General features: G+C 47.2%; 1 long non-coding RNA gene across 2 annotated transcripts in view; it reads right to left on the reverse strand.

Moving 5' to 3' along the window:
* The window catches only part of LOC146784154 (uncharacterized), a 99,088-nt gene that overhangs the window by 45,485 nt on the left and 36,833 nt on the right, over positions 1 to 16,770 (reverse strand). The window contains exon 1 of one of the 2 annotated variants that reach the window (XR_014970398.1): positions 15,168 to 15,568. The exons of the other annotated variant lie outside the window; for it this stretch is intronic. This is a non-coding gene — a long non-coding RNA (uncharacterized LOC146784154). Of the gene's footprint in view, positions 1 to 15,167; positions 15,569 to 16,770 lie in introns of those variants that run through there. 2 annotated transcript variants of the gene reach the window in all.

Below are 16,770 nucleotides of genomic sequence, written 5' to 3' on the forward strand. Positions count from 1 at the left end.
GCGTGAAGCCTGGCATCCTAAGTGGGATGCCACCCAAGTTATGAGTCCACCGGAGGAGCGGCCCTTACCCTCCCACCTAGCCAGGATGGAAAATGACAAGTAACCTTGGTGCTTATATTCTTCCCTTGCCCAAGTCTCTTGGAGCATGCAAACATCCCCGGACTCGATGTAAGTTATCCAATCTTGAGTGCCCAGTTTATTGGCTAGGCCGGCCACATTCCACCAAATTAATCTCATGTGCGCCGGAGCAACCACAGAGGGGATTGCAGAGGTGGAGTGAAGGGGGGAGCCAGTGCCAAAGCCAGATACTACCCCAATTGCTCTATCAGGGTCATTTTCAGAGGTAGGTCTAGCCGGATCAGAAGATTCGCTGGGACCGTTGCCCAAGCTCACAGGATTTGAGTCCGGGTTTGAGGACAGTCAGTCAACCCCATCCAATCCATTCAGACAGTTGAAACGATTGTGATCCAAAAAGGGTGTCTCCGGAGGTCGATAAACTGGACGTGGAGCATATCCCCTATGTCTAGATCTCCGTTCCACCCTTATCCAGTTACCTTGTAACAAATCATGATGCATGCGAATGGGGGGGGAACAGAAAGAAACTGGCAAAGTCTGTATGGTGGAGTCCAGTGATCTGTTTGACCCAGCACAAATGTGTAGTACTGTCCCAGGGTCTCGAAAAGACACCATGATACAGTCCCCTGATATTGATTTTCCCGTCTTCCCCAACCATGGTACCCTTCTCACCATAATGATCTCGTTATTGAGGTGGGCTGGAAGAGGTCTGTTCCAATTCAACCATTTGATGATTTTCCTCTTGAGTGAGTGAAAGTTCTCGTTTTCACCCACTTCAAGAGGAGGAACACCTGCCAAAACCACCATGAGGCTGTTAGCCTCCGGTGGTAAGTCGGGTCTCCGTGGTCTAGGGGCAGGCTTACCAGGAAATAGGGGGGCAATACTAGCATTAGGTAGGACCCCAGGGTTTATGCCAGGGGCTATACAATGGGAAGCTGGGCCTTCTGTCTGTGGAGGTAGGATGTTAGGATTGCTAAGTGGAATTGGAACTGAAATAGCCATAAGTGGCTGCAAAAGGGGAACGGCAGTGGTGCCCAAAGGAGGACCCGTGTGGGTCGGAGGGTTTTGAATATTGGGGAAGGTTCCTATTGGTAGATTGGACTCAATGGTTCTACTCTGTTTGCTGTCCGAGGTTTTCAGGCTGGTTAAAGTTGCCTCCAAAATGGTCAGCCTGATTTCTATTTTCTTCAAACTCTCGCTAATGGGCAACAAGAGTGATCTAATTAGAATTTCAATGTTCCCCAAAGAGATGACAGGGAGTGATATATTAAGTGGGTTATTCCCTTTGTCGCTAATGGAAGCAGTGGTAATGGTATTAGTACCCTTGGGGGGAGTAGCATTATGCACATTGACTAATGGCCTGTCATACATAGATACGGACTTAAGTGTCTTTCCAAAGTCAGAATGGGGGATCTTGGTCTTCCCCTGGCCACCCCTCAGCTTCCTTCTGCGCTTGTTTGGTGGTAGGTCATGCACCTCTGCCACCACAATTTGCTTTGGCTTATTATCCTAGTTTTAGCTATGGGGGGCGTTTGGGTGAGTAAGTCAACAGCCAAACTACTGGCAACTAGTAGTGGAATGATGTCCGTAGTTTGTTTAGGAAATGAGCCAGGGTTGGGAATGCTATCCCGTAGTAATAGGGGAACGTCTTCTTGGGATAAAAGATCCTGGCTACCATTAAGGGAACCTTCCTCTTGGGAGATATAACTCCCTATCCTATCACTGAGGGGCCTATTTTTCATGTGTTCGATCGAGCGACGGCGCTCTGCCCTACGCATCTCCAGAGAGGTTTCGCTTCCCCCATCACCCTTTATCGATTTAAAATAATTGTCCAGAGTCCCGGTGTTGCCTCCCCCCTCCTTCGCTGGTGTTCCACCTAGGGCCGATGATGGCATACCCAGAACCTATTTCACAAACCAGATAGGATCAAGGAAATGCAGGTGAAAGAGAGTGGGCCCAGCCCAGCCTCCTGCGGCCCCTGACGGCCACAGACGGTCCCGCCCTTGTCCCGGGCTTATCCCCGGGCGCTCCCGCGCGCTTCCGCAACGCGGAGGTTGCTGTTTAAATTTGTAGGAGGAGAGTTAAGCTGTAAGTGGGGCGGGGCTTGCAGGGAGAGCGGCCAGGTGGCAGGTGGCGCGCGTTGACAGGACTGCTGGGAGACGTAGTCCTGTCCCTCCGCTCGCAGCCCTGCACTCACCCAGTCCCTCACTGATGAAATCCACAGGTCTTGACACAGGCGGCTATCGCGCCGCAGCGGGACCCGCGTAGCGGGTTCCGCAAGGAGTGGTGGTGAGTCCGTAGAAAAGCCAACAGCAAGCAGCAAAGTCAGAAAGGTATCCCAGGGCAGTGGAGCACAGAGGGGCTTTTTCAGGCTGTAAGTGGGGCGAGGCTTGCAGGGAGAGCGGCCAGGTGGCACATATATATAAAACATTAATTTCTTGTGTTATAAACATTTTAGAATGTTAAAAAAGGTCTAAAAATAATTGAAAAAGGAGAAAATATTAGAAATTGATATCTAAGCTACAGCTCTAATATGTCCGTAGGTATAGTCCGAACTACTACAAGCATTTTGAAAGCCATACATGCTCAAAAGAAATGTTAATTTTGAAATGGAGTTCTAATTTTTCTGTTTGGTATTTAAAAGCTGGATTTTTTCCCAGCACAGGACGGGCCAAATGAGTCAAATGTTTATGTGTCCTGGCTGGTAGACGCAACATTCTCGTTGCTTACCTACGCAGTCGAAAGTCCCTGTAACACCTCCCAGATTATGTCAATTGAGCAGAGATGATCTTCCGTACTGTCCACAGCCAGTGCCGGAGCAGCCTGTGCACCGTCCAAGGCCTGGGTGTCAGAGGAGGAGCCGGTGTCAATATGGGAATACTCTGGGGACACTGCAGAACATGGGCTGTTATAGGGTCTAGTAGAGCATCAATATCCGGTTGCGCACACTAAAGGGTTGAATGTTAATATTGATAAAAATTAATGCCAATGTCTATAATGATACATTCGCACATAAGAAATATTATCACTGTCAGAAGGTGATGTAGACCACAGGAGAGGGCTGTGGGTGGTCCACTGACATTCCTGTAGGAGATGGGAAAGTAGCTCGTCAAGCATCAAGGCTACTCGAGGGCGGAGCAGCGTAGGTGCGCTAACCTCTGGCTCGTTGCCAGGTTGAGATTGTTGTAGTGCCTGGTAACCTCGGCCCTAGCGCAGTTGACTGGTAGGGTCCTTGCGGGGTCTGGTTTGGGGGGATGTTTGTGGGGAGAGTTTGTTCTATTGGGGGGTGGGAGGGTGAATGGGGGAACTGTCTGGCCAGGTTGGGGGGAGGTCGGCTGTGGGCGGGGGGGTGGGTTGGGGTTTGGGGCGGGGGGTTCGCACGCACTGTGGAGTGGTAGGTCATTTGTTGCCTTGCTCTGTGTCTGGATTGAGTTGTCTGATAATTGCCGGTGGGTGGCACTTTGCTTTGGGTCAGTCGGGACGCAACCGCTGTAACGCCGAGTATCTGTGATGGGAGAACCTAGTGAACTGACTGGTGATAATGATAAAGCGTCCCTGAGGGCACTGACATGGAACGTGAGGGGGTTGAATGATTTCCGTAAATTGAGGAAAGTGCTGAATTACCTGCGTAGGCATCATATAGATCTGGCGCTTCTACAGGAGACACACCTCCCCCTCACGAGCCATATGCTTAATGCGAGGGGCTTAGCTGGTAACAGCGTTGCGGCAGGCTTCACCTCGCATTCCAGGGGTGTGGTCACCTGGGTAAATCCTCGATCCAATTTGGTGCTGACGGTACTAGAAGCAGATCCGGACGGGCGTTACTTGACTGCCCGGTGCGCAGGGAAGTGTCATGATTTAGTGATAGTCAACGTGTACTGCCCCAATTACGACAACCCTGAGTTCTATGCGGCTCTGGCCGCCAGCTGCCGCCGCTATACGCATGCCCGCATGGTGTGGGGGGGGTGACTTTAACTTCATGTTTGACCCAGCTTTGGATCGCTCCTCTGGGCCGGTGCGCCGCCCGGCGGCTGCTGCCTTACACATGCAGGCGGAGCTCACCAGACTCGATTTGGTGGACGCCTGGAGACAGGGACACCCGGGGAAGGGGGGATACACGCACTACTCTGCGTACCACGACGTCCACACTAGAATTGACTATTGGCTGACGTCACAGTCGCTACTTGCGATGGTCAAGGGCTGTGCGGTCCTCCCGCGTACGCTTTCGGATCACTCCCCGCTACTCCTAATACTAGATACCTCGGTTAAACGTATCCCGCCATTTACATGGAGGCTTCCGCCATACTCGCTACTAGACGAGGTGTTCCAGGGCGAACTGGCGGCGGATATAGAGTCCTTCTTCGACAACAACTTGGGCTCTGTCCAGAGTTTCCACACGGTCTGGGACTCGTTCAAAGCCTACATCAGAGGCATGGCCAAGCATTCTGGTGTACTAAAATCTATACGGGGGAGACTTAAGGATATAGAGTCTCAGCTGGTACAGCTGGAAGAGAGACAGCAGTCGTCTGCGGACCCCGCGGTGGAGGCTCAGATCCAAGTGTTAGTCTCGGAATATCACAGGGAAGCGGACAGGGAGGTGCAACATATGGGCAAGTATGCTACAGCCCGGGTGTACGGGGAGAGCGAGCGCCCAGGCTCCCTGCTTGCGAGGATACTGCGTAATAGCAGGAAGCCCCTGGTCATCGACGAGTTGGTTACGGGGGCTGGCACAGTGGTCACTGGGGAGGAGGCGATCAGCGCCGAGTTCAGGGACTACTACGCGGGGCTTTATACAGCCAAGTCCGCTCAGATGGAGGAGGAAATAGAGGATTACCTCAGTTATATCAAAATGCCCTTTTTATCCGACTCTCAGAGGGAGTTCCTGTCGCTCCCCATACAGCAGGACGAGATTTTGGAGGCACTAGAGGGAATGAGGTCTGGCAGCGCCCCTGGGGCAGATGGGCTGACGGTGGCATTTTATAAAGCATTCAAAGATAAGCTCCTCCCACATCTGATAACCTTATTCGATGGCATATGCCAGAACGGATACATGCCGGACACTATGCGCGAAGCGCTCCTAGTTACCATTCTGAAACCTGGGAGGCCCCCTATCGTGTGTGGATCATACCGGCCGCTCTCACTCATCAATGTAGATGCAAAGTTGTATGCTAAGGTGCTGGCCACGCGTTTGGCGCTGCTGGTGCCGGAACTCGTGGCGCCAGAGCAGGCGGGATTTATACCTGCCAGAAATCTTACATACAATATTCGCACGGTACTGGGGACCATGCAACACGTGCGTCCGGAAAACAAGGCCTTGGCCATATTCCTGGATATGGAAAAAGCGTTCGACTCGGTTGAGTGGCCCTTTATGGTACGGGTGTTACGTAAGATTGGGTTGGGGGAGCCCTTTTTGCAGATGCAGGGAGCCTTATACTACCAGCCCACAGCCAGGCTACGAATGGGCGACCGGGTCACAGAAGCCTTCAGGGTCAGCAGGGGAACCAGGCAAGGCTGCCCTCTCTCCCCTCTTCTTTACGCCCTGGTGGCGGAACCGTTGGCGTGCGCTATCAGGGAGTACCACCGCTATGAGGGCATTAATTTTCCCACCTACCAAATTGGTATTTCCACATATGCAGATGATACGCTGCTTTATGTCCGGGACACGGAGGAGAATCTCTCGTCCATACTACGGGAGGTGGTCAGGTTCGGAGCGCTGTCTGGCCTCAAGGTGAACTGGAGCAAGTCACTGGCATTCCCGTTGACGCCGGTAACTGCCCCGTTCCCAATGGACTATCCATTGCAATGGACAACGGACTCGGTTAGGTACTTGGGGATACGGCTACATAAAGACCCGGAGGTGCTACTCAAAGAAAATTATGGAGTGGCGTACGCCAAATTGGTCGAGGATGTAAAGTCGTGGACCCGACTGCCCTTATCCCTGCTGGGCAGAATAGCTATCATGAAGATGGTCATCTTACCGAGATTCTTGTTCCTCTTCACCAACATCCCCATTGTTTTGTCTAAGGCCTTTTTTAAGCAGCTGACCCAAACTCTAATTAAGTTGGCCTGGGGTGGCAGACAGCCTAGAGTACAATGGAAGGTGTTAACGCTTCCGTACGAAATGGGGGGGCTGGGGGCTCCAGATATGGAGAGATAGGGTCGCGCAGGCAGCACACCTACACGCGTGGATACATGCCAGCGCGGATGTCCCCCATGTCACCCTGGAACGTCTGTTCGCGGACCCGCTCCCATTGCCTGCGGTCGTTTTCCAACCAGCAGACCGCTCGGTGGGGCGACTGGACTCCCTCAAGGCCACGACTCATGCATGGCAGGCGTTAATGAGGGCACACAACTGTGCACTTCTGTACTCCCCTCTGCTACCGATGGAATAGGTGATTTGGCTCCCCCCGCTGAGGGAGAGGGGAGTGGTCCAGGCATTGGACGCACTGGGCATTACGCGGATGGAGGATTTATTCGCGGATGGGGTTGCCAAAACGTGGGACCAGCTTGGGCTGGCTCAATCTACCCACACCCCCCTGCAGCGCTTTCAGTTCCACAGGGTTCGTAGGGCTTTATCGGTAGCGCTGGGCCCGGGCATGGCAGAACCCCCGGAGGTCCCGGAACTCACCTACATTATCAAAACGGTAGCGCCGCCCAAATTGATCTCGAATCTTAAAAGAATAGGAGACCGGCAAATGGCGCGTGAGTACGCCACGGCGCGACGAGCCTGGCAGGAGGACCTGCAATTAGAGTTCTCAGACGAGATGTGGAGGTATTGCTGTGTCAGCACCAAGACGATATCACTCAACGGCCGGCACAGGTTAGTGCACTTTAAGTATCTGCAGAGGGTGTACTATACCCCGGAAAGGTTGCATAGGTACGGGCTCAGGACATCAGCGGAGTGCGAGCGTGGCCACTTCCCGGTGGCTGACTTTATGCATATGGCTTGGCACTGCCCGGGAATTGCCAAGTTTTGGACCGAGGTGTTCATTGAGTTGAGCCGGGTCTTGGGCACCGAGATTGCCCCCAACCCTGCCTTGGCGCTGCTGGGGTACTCCCGGCCTCTTCCGGTGGCGTTGCGCCGCTTAGTAGACATGGCGTTGCTTATTGCTAGAAGGGTCGTCGCAATCTGCTGGATGAGGGGGCCCCTCCCCACCAAGAAACGGTGAGCCAGTGATATGCCGTATTGCAGTACACAGGCTGAGACATATAGTGAATTGCTGCCACCGAAGAGTCGTCCCAAGAATTTCTGGGGGTTATACCGGACGTATTTAACGGCTGAGGCCCCGGTTCCGTCGGACGGGGGAGTGCGCAGGGGGGAGGAGCTTGATGGACGTGCGACAGCGGAGTGCGCTCCGGCTACTGATCCGGACCTGGGGTGACTGTGTGGATGAGGAGCGCTGGCCTGCGAGTTGGTATGGTCGTTTGCCTGAGGGGCATGTGAGAGGGCCTACAGTAGGCCCCATGGGGTCCTCGGGGCGGGGGCAACGTGAGAGTAAATGTGCGGTGTGGTGTGCTGACTGATGGTGGTAGAGTGCTGCGACTGGCTGAGCGGGACTGACGTGACAGTGGACACACACAGGCGGGGAAGGATGACCAGAGGAGACAGTGACCGTGCGCTGGGTGGGTGGGTGGGGGTTAGGGTTGTGATTGGATTTCATGAGAGTGTGCTTGGTTCGCCAGTTCGAGCTGACAGTCTAGGATTCCCCGAGATGCCCACAGACTACTATATGGGCTAGAAGTGGCGTAGATGCTATGCGCAGTCAGGCTCAGTAGGATATACTTGTCATACGTTGGGTAATTGAGACGCCGCCGGTCCTCCGGGATGTCGGCTGAACGGCTGTGTTAGTGACAGTGAGGAGACCCGCCCGTTTGGCGGAGCCTTGTTCTTGTTAAGCGAACTGCGGGCAGCTGCCCTGTGCATCTCCTTCTTACCAATAAAGGTTTTTGAAAACTAAAAAAAAAAAAAAAAAAAAGAACTATTATCGCTATTATCAAATTTGCCCGTCATGAACTCTCCATCAACCTAAACTTACAACTATGTGGTGAGGCAAGCTCCGAGACCTAGGCCTGTGGTTACTGATTGAAAGGTCACAGGTGAAGTTGCATATTGCCAGCAGACAAATACGCGAACAGGAAACTCAGGTCCATCACCCAGATAAGTGCAGCGACACTACAATGGTCGAGGGAGATTAGTCCCAATAAAGCAAACATGGCCAGAAGGGTGCATGCATTCCTGAAACACCATAAGGTCAGATACCGCATGAAGTTAGGAACACACCACCAATCAAGACACAACACACACAGCACATGCAGTGATCATGCACCCCTCATGCCCGACGTCTGGACACATTACCCACTGGCCCACAGTGTGTCAACGCATGGTCGAGGCCCACATGCATTTATCAGGGGCCTTATTTTTGACTCCACAGACAATGCCTGCATTCTTTTAGCAAAAAAGAACTTCTGAAAGTACTTTAGGATACTCAAATTAATATATAAAACCCTGTTCAGATTGTTTGTACTTTGAGACAGTCCTCAGTCCTTATACTGTGACTGTGTTCCAGACCGAAGTGTTTAATTAAACCAACTGTTCCTGTTTTGCCAAGTGCCTCTTGTTTTTTCAAGGTACATTCATATTCGAGCAACAACTCCATGCATTTAGAAGCATCTTAAATAATGTAAATATAATCTATTATGTACGGAGTTCCTCATAGAAATAATGTAACTGAATTACTGCAAATACAAACGTGGTTATCAAGCAATGGAAAAAAGTAGTCTTTGTAGGCATCCACTGATGATGTAATGTCCTTCTGCATCTGATCTAGCACGGCCAGACATCAAGACAGTCTTTTAGAAGCAATATTTATAAACTTTTGTGGCCTATCCAATAGCCTCATACCTTGTCCCCACACAAAGAGGCAGTTGAATATTATTTTAAAAACATATTACACATATACACCCTTGTGAGAAAGACTCCTCAGTGGGATCTAAATAGGGTACTGCCCCACTCATGCACAAACACCTACTCCTATATGCTAGCCCTCTACATTTTTCGATTAGTCTATACACTGCAATTTAAGAGTGGTGGAAGGGCTTCTATGGCTATCAAAAGCAAAGCTTGTATGTCCGGTACCAATAACAGCCTTGCACTGTGGCTGGCCACATCTAATTCCCCTGCACAGCAGTTCACTTTTTATTACCATTTTCTTAGTATTTCTCCTTCTACTAGGAAATGTTTATCCATTTTTTCTGAAGATGTCTTTGTGTTTCTTACACCATTTTTCCAGCTCCTCTAAAATAGAATGGCTTTTGGTTTTCAAAACATGTGTTGTAGAGTCACTGGGCCCTTTTTGATCAATACCTTTTTTTTTTTTTTTTTTAATAAAACACTCGCCATTTTTCTCATTTACTTGGTCCTCCGATGGATCTTGCTTCGTGCAGAGAGGTGTTGGATATAGGGTATCCAACTCCAGTTATCCGATGAGGACCGGAAACTGAACTACAAACTCGTATTTAGATTCATTTATATAACTCTCAGAACTAAGCTATGCAAGTAAAGTATTATCACTGTTAGACCGAATCTCATGAAGAAATTCAGTCAAACTAAGATCATACAAACCAACAATTCAGTTAGAGATATGCATAATAATAACATTAGTATCTGCTGTCCAGTGATCTCTCTATTAGAACTCCCTCATACCATCAATAGCTCAATTGGAACGCACAGTTAATTATTGGAGATAAATTGTGGAGACAAAAACAGGATTTAGTTAAAGTTAGATTTATCATAATTTTTGAAGGAGTAACTACATCAATATCAGGCATTTGAGACCAAAGAAAGTCAAATCAAAATTGGAGTTTGCCATTAATTGAAATGCCTTTTTTTTTTTTAATATAGCGCATGGCTACCAAGAAGCATCCCAGCGCTGAAGCAGTAACTAAAGGACAGATAACCTAGGGGAAAAGCCACGTTTTTTGCTGTTTCCGGAAAGTCAGATGGTTGGGTTCCCTACGGAGATGTAACGGAAGGGCTTTCCAGAGTCTAGATGCGTTGTATGAAAAAAGCTGGCCAGCACTTCTGGCCTTCTAAATCCTGGGGACCGATGCTTGGTGAAGTTCGTCTGAACAGAGATTTCTGTTCGCCCTGTAGGGGAGAATCATGGCTTAGTTGATAGGAGGTCCACTCCCATCAATGACTTAGGGGCAATGCAGAGGGCCTTAAAGTTGAATCTCTCTTACACCGGGAGCCAGTGGAGAGAGCGTAACGCGGGCCTTGCTGAACAACGATTTGGGGTCTCCGTAAGCAGCTTGCTGCACAATTTTGTACGACCTGCAATTTCGGGACCACTAAATTCAGGGCCCCTAGGTAGCGGGCATAATTACCAAAACTCTGGAAATGTACAAGCAGGGACATGAACCACAATAGTTCAAAAGTACTCTCCCATGAGAAGGAAAGAAGTCCGAATAATAGCCCACACACCATATGCATCAGCTGAAACGAAAGCCAGTAGAGTCTGCAAGGAAGATCCAAAAGTAAGGAGAAGTGATCTGTGTCCGATCTCACATCACATCAATGTATAAAATAATCCTCAAGTTCCGGGTTGACACTTCCCCGGTCATCTTATCTGGTCAGACTACACAGTCCATTGGTCAGTTCATATAGGGCGATTGTCATGCAGCATAAGGAAGACACATATTATAGCAAAAAGGTGGTGCTCATCACGTACATTGTTGAAGCATCCAGTGTGTATAACTTGCAAACAATAGTCCTTTTGCAAATGCACATGAGCGAGTTCAAGAGAAAAGTTTCTCATGGCAGATGTTCCCACAGTAACTAAATTGTTGCAATCAGTCCTCATATGTGAATGGGAACTCGCCCTATAAGACATAGTTTCTCTTCACATTGCAAGTTTACGAAGCCTTTCCATGAGAACAGAATCCAGCAAAGTAAGGAAAAAGCAGGCCTAAATTGAATTTGGTTAATTAAATACAGAATATAAAATAATGGAAATATATATTTCATTTAAAACCTTTGGGACCTTATATATTTCTTTCAATGTCTTTGCAATCATAAAGCATTTTAGTTTTGTTGTAGATAGCACGTGTAACTATGACATACTACTGCATTTTCAAAGTACCAACTCATAAAATTAATTCAAAACATAGATCATTAATATTGTTTCTGGTCATTAAAATTAGTACATGTGTGAAGCTTATTCCCTAAACGTTTCTGCGCATTTGGTTTTAGTATAAACATGCGGCACCCTTTCCTCCTTTTTACTAGGTGCACAATTTCACAAATGGAAAATATGGAGTTTAGAAAGAAACCTTTCAATATCACATGTAAATATCTCTAAATCATGTTAGATTTGATTACATTCTTCACACCCATCATTTTGATAAGAATGGTTAGAAATCTTGTAACACCTAAATACATCACATTTACTTTTTGATTGATACACGTTTAATTAGAAACTGAAATGGTTTAAACTATGAACCGATATTACTGGAAACGCTGGTTAGTCCCGTTACTTAGGAACTTGGGCTTCAGATCCTTCCAACCAGCCTATAGGGTCTTAAAGTCAGACCTTTCTCCCATTGTCGTTTTTGCAGTTGCGAAATTCTTAACTTCCATGTGGTTTACCCGCAGCAGCGTACTGAAAAGACTTGTATAAATTGACTTATTGTCAGATTTTAGTACAGTACATCACATTTCCTTTTTTCTCTTAATGTATTTTAATGTCTTAATTCATTGGATCACATCATGTTTAATACTTTTTTAATTGTCCATATTTTACCATGTATCTTTTATGATCTGTGATCGAAATAAAGATTTCTGAAATGAAACGAAACTTAATGTATATGTTTCCATCGATTCTACAATGTATCTGCATGCTTTTACGATGCAGTAACTCAGTCTTCTCATGATTTTTTTCTCATGATTCTTCAATGTTTATTTAGCACAGTTGGTGCACGTTTGTCATTTTTCTCTCAAATGTGTCAATCATTTTTGGGTGTCAGTGAAAAGCCTCAGCAGTTTATCTGCTTCATCACATCCATGCCATGTCACTGGCTGTTTCCAGGAGCTATACCACATACCATCTGCTTTTCCTGCTTAGAAAGTCATAACCCTGTTCACAACTGTTCTCTGTGTACTAATGGCTGATGTTCCCTCAAACCATGTGGAGTGGGTGCGGACTAAAGATGACCCTCTCTCATTGGAGATACAGGATTTTGTCATTAACATTTAAAAAGTGTTGGGGCTCCTAAACCTGAAAATGGAGTGAAAACCTTTCCTGACAGCTAGGCATTCAGGGACACCCTGAAATGACCCCGGAGTGGGACTACTTGTTTTAGGCAGATCCAGTAATCAAAGTCCAGATGCGAAGCAGCAAGCATGCAGGTGCCGATGGCTGTCTGAGACTCAAATGAACTAGTAGATTTTCTCCCATTCCTCACACCCATGAAAACCTACAAGAGTAGCCACTGGGCCATGTGATAGAGGAAGTAACTCAATTTATTTGCAGCATTTCTGACTTTTAGCACCGGGAGGACAAGCCTCCATCTCTGGGCACAATTTGGGACACCTAGACGGAATCTGCTTAGTTGAATTCAGGGAGTTGAATCAGTGAGTAGCTCCCTGTAGACGTGCTTGGTCACTATCCCACTCGGACACATTCTATCCAATTACATGCTGGTCTTACTCCCTTGAAGTAAAGACTATTTAGAAGAAAGCTGCCATATCATTGAGTGAGGGCTTCCCCACAAGAAGCAACAGAAAATGAGCCTACTCCTCATCAAAACACCAAAATACAATAAAAGCTACCTTCAAGAGGATCCAGACCAAATAGAGTGCTTTTGTTGCTGGAAAGTTGCTCCTGTACAAGAGTAACCCAGTAATATGTGATAAGGTAAGTGGCAATCTGGAACTAGAAATTAGGCCTCGACACCTTTTTGACTACATACCACTCAGATTAGCAGTACGTCAATGCAGATCCTGGCAGTGGCGGCTATTCCACTCCAAGCACCAATTCAGTTGTTACAAGTCCCAGTCACACCAGCCCGGTTGCCTCTTCCAAAACCTCTGGTACAGTCCCAGCTGCCTTCTATAATCATATATACCACCTGCACCTTCAAGCGGCAGAGATATTCATGACGATCTGTGTCCCAGGTCTTACCCAAGATAAAAGGTAGCAATTTGATAGTTCAAAATGACCAACATAAGATGGGGCGAGTAGGGGTGCTAACAGAGTTTCATTCTACTAACAGTTCTTCTCAGTGCTAGTTAAAACACTCTGCTAAAGGGAACATCTATCTGTTGGTGTAACCCTAAACCACCCCTTCAGAGGCTGCAGCTAATCAAAGACTTGAGATCTTCAGAAAGACTCTGGAGGTAAGGAAGAAACCACATTCCAAGCGGTCCATTTCAAAGAGTCGGAGTAGAAATAAGTAGCGGGCACCCAAAGATACTCTTGGCTGTGCCTCATGTGACCCTCGGTTCAGTAGTCCTTTACCGAAGCTTATTAGAAGGTCAGAATTTTGTCATCCCAAATGAACACAGAAGCAAAATGGCCAGAATTCTGCCACAAGAAACTACATCTGTCCTTGAGGATTTTGCTCAGTTAAGTCTATGCCAATACCATCATGGCAAACTATGTGATAGATCTGTGGCAATCATTTGGCTTTATGTCTAGCAGCTCCTTTTCTACGTCCAGGAGACTATTGACTCATGTCCAGCATGGCAAGGAGTCTGCTGAGCAGAAGCTGCTGATGTTTCATGAGCTCATTGATACTGCCGGTAGGACAACTGTGGTTTGGGTGCTTCTCTCTTCTTGTACTGATACATCAACTCACTGCATTTAAGGCTTCCCAGGTGGTACAGGAACAACTGTCCAACTGGCGGTGCTGGTCATCTACATCACTTGACTTGGAGTCATTGGCTATTCCTGCTATACTTCTGGTAAATATTTTCAGATATTTGTACTTTACTTTGTAAACCTTGCACATGTCTATATTCAAATACGCGTTACAAAGTCTTAAAAAGTAATGTGTTCTTCTCCTTTCACATATTCCAGAGTCACTAGCTAAAATTGAAAAATACCCTAATGGCATTCCTGCAACATGAGGTTAAAAAAAATATCTGCACTTAAAGAAACAATTTGTACTTGATTGCACACTAAAGGCGTAAAGACTAATAAAGGCCACTTTACATTTAAATCTCTATATGAACTCCATCAAGGATGTAAGAGTATATTGCCCAGGGTGGGAAGGGGAACGGAACACCACAAAATCTATGGGGGAAATAGTGGAGGAAGTTTCTCAACAGACAAGAGTTTTCCTTGGGGAGGAAAAAAATGCAACCGCAAAGCAATCTTTCCCAATGATGAAAGGTAGTGTTTATACAATCTGCAGTTTGGAAATAGTAAAGTCCAAAAATGTCACATTACAATAGAATGCCTGGAAACCTGCAACTGGCACAGCTTTCCAAGGCTGCTATGGCTCATGTTTGTGTATGCCATAAAGTAGTAAATTTGCACCTGTCCATAGCAGTACTTGTATGGTTGCAGATTTATAAGTTTTTCGGAAATCGGTCGCTCTATATCTTCAAGTTCTCAACACAAAAAGTGAACAAGTTAAAACCTCTTCTCTTAGTGAAATGAGGACGAAAATAAATTTTTAAATGCGAAAGACCTCTTTGCATCAGATTTGAGATAAACCAACACAAACATAAGCGAGCCGTCTCAAGTCCGCGGATCCATCAACCAAGCCAAGAGCGCACCTCTTTGGAGCATGTTACGCACCAAAGACACCGTAGCTCTCGAGTTTACCAGCCCTTGTGCGAGTAGCTCATCCACTCCAGGTTTTTTACAGTTCTGTACATCCTGTTATAAATTCAGGACTACAAGACCCAGAATGCAAAGGAAATACAATCTGTACTGGATTACTCACTCGTGGGCCTAGAAAACTGAAACTTGAGAGGTTAGTGTCCCCTCAAAGATAAATGTCACAAATGAAACACTCAAATGTCCCAGTCGGGTGCATTGCAGACAGAAACATGCGGTAAATATACATAATGAAAAGTTCCTTACCGTTACTGCTATCCGCTTGTCTACTCCTTCATGATCATTTACATTCGTCCCGATTTACTCCTGCTCCGATAAACCTGCCGCTTTCCACAAGGCCGCTCCTCGACTGGGGCGGGATTAGCTAACCCGCAAGGTGGTTCCTCGTTCGGGGCATCGTAGGGGCCTGCCTACTGGCCAATCGCAGAGGGGCAGAAAAGGTGAGTCAAGAGCAAGAAAAGACCGACAGCAATCGATGGAATCAGAAAGGCAGCTTCCCATCAAGGCATTGAGACACGAGGAGGGAGGTTGTAGCGAGTAATGGAGTCAGTGGGTGTATATAAATAAAGCAACGAAACAACCTCAGGCTTTTTGTTTTCCATTCCTTGGTGAATGCTTGGGTGTAGGTCTGTAGATAACCAGTTCGTTCCACGTCCCCAGGGTACCACATTTCCACTTCCGGCTTTGCATATCAGTGCATTCTGGGATTTGGAGTCTTGCTTCTTTTGAATTAGGCAAATTGGATCCACACACCTCATAACCTAAAAGTGGTGTCCCGGTTGCACAGAGCCCTCTGGTCAGCCTATGTTTACTGGTATATGTAACGAATACAAGCAAATAGAAGTGTGTTTCGTGTGCCACAGTCCTATCGCCCATACGCAGGTGTGTTTTCAATGCTTTTTATCTGTCTGCTGGTGTGAGGAAACTGTTCATGAGTGTAAACGTAATTATGATTTGGTTTAACGCCATTTGACATAAAATAATGAAGAGCTGCTGGTTTCGTCAGCTCTCAGTTGGAAGCAAATAGGAAATTTCCGGCGGAATACAAGGCTTAAATCAATGTTCTTCTAGAATATGAAGTTATTTTATTGACGCATGGACAGATAAGAGTTGCTGCAGCGGTAGTGCATGGCCGTGTTTCTCACCGAATACCAACAGAAGACGCCAGGACATTAGGAAAAGAATCCTCAAACAAAAAACATGGAATAGTAAAAGGAAGCAATTTATAATTTCTGGAAATAGTTTCTCTGAGCCTCTCCGCATGTTCCTATATCTGCACCTGGGAATTGCTCCATGCGCACACCACTCCACCCACTCTTAGAGGCTTCCCTACCCCATAGGCTTGAGTTGTTTCTCGCTCTGTGACCACATTGATGTAGTTTTATGAATGGGCGCTGCAGATTTCACCACTATCTTTGAAGTGTATCTTTGTCCCATTGATATCTGTACTTTTGCTGTGCCAGGCATCCGGTCCAACGCTGTCCGGGGCTGACCTTGAATCTGCACCCCATGAATCCATGACCATCTCTTCTTCCTAAGGTCCACCCACCTAAAACCCCCTCAAGGCGCCTGAACGCTGTGATCTGTATGCATCGTTTACATGTATGTTCTGCTCCTCGGCTTTTTTCAGTGGGTAACATTTACTATTTTTTTAATTGCGTTGGTTTGAACCAGGATATGGAACAAATGACTTGGTCATGGATGACCGCCCTTAACAAATCATTGACAAAGCCAGAAAGCAGGCTTCTCTACAACCAGCTGCTTTGGTGGGATGAATATGAAGAGGTATTGTTTGCAACATTTTGTAAGGTAGACTAGGCTCTGAGGGTAGTGACCAGGTGTCACTGAT

Source organism: Triturus cristatus, chromosome 11, assembly GCF_964204655.1.
Source record: "Triturus cristatus chromosome 11, aTriCri1.1, whole genome shotgun sequence".
NCBI lineage: Eukaryota > Metazoa > Chordata > Amphibia > Caudata > Salamandridae > Triturus > Triturus cristatus.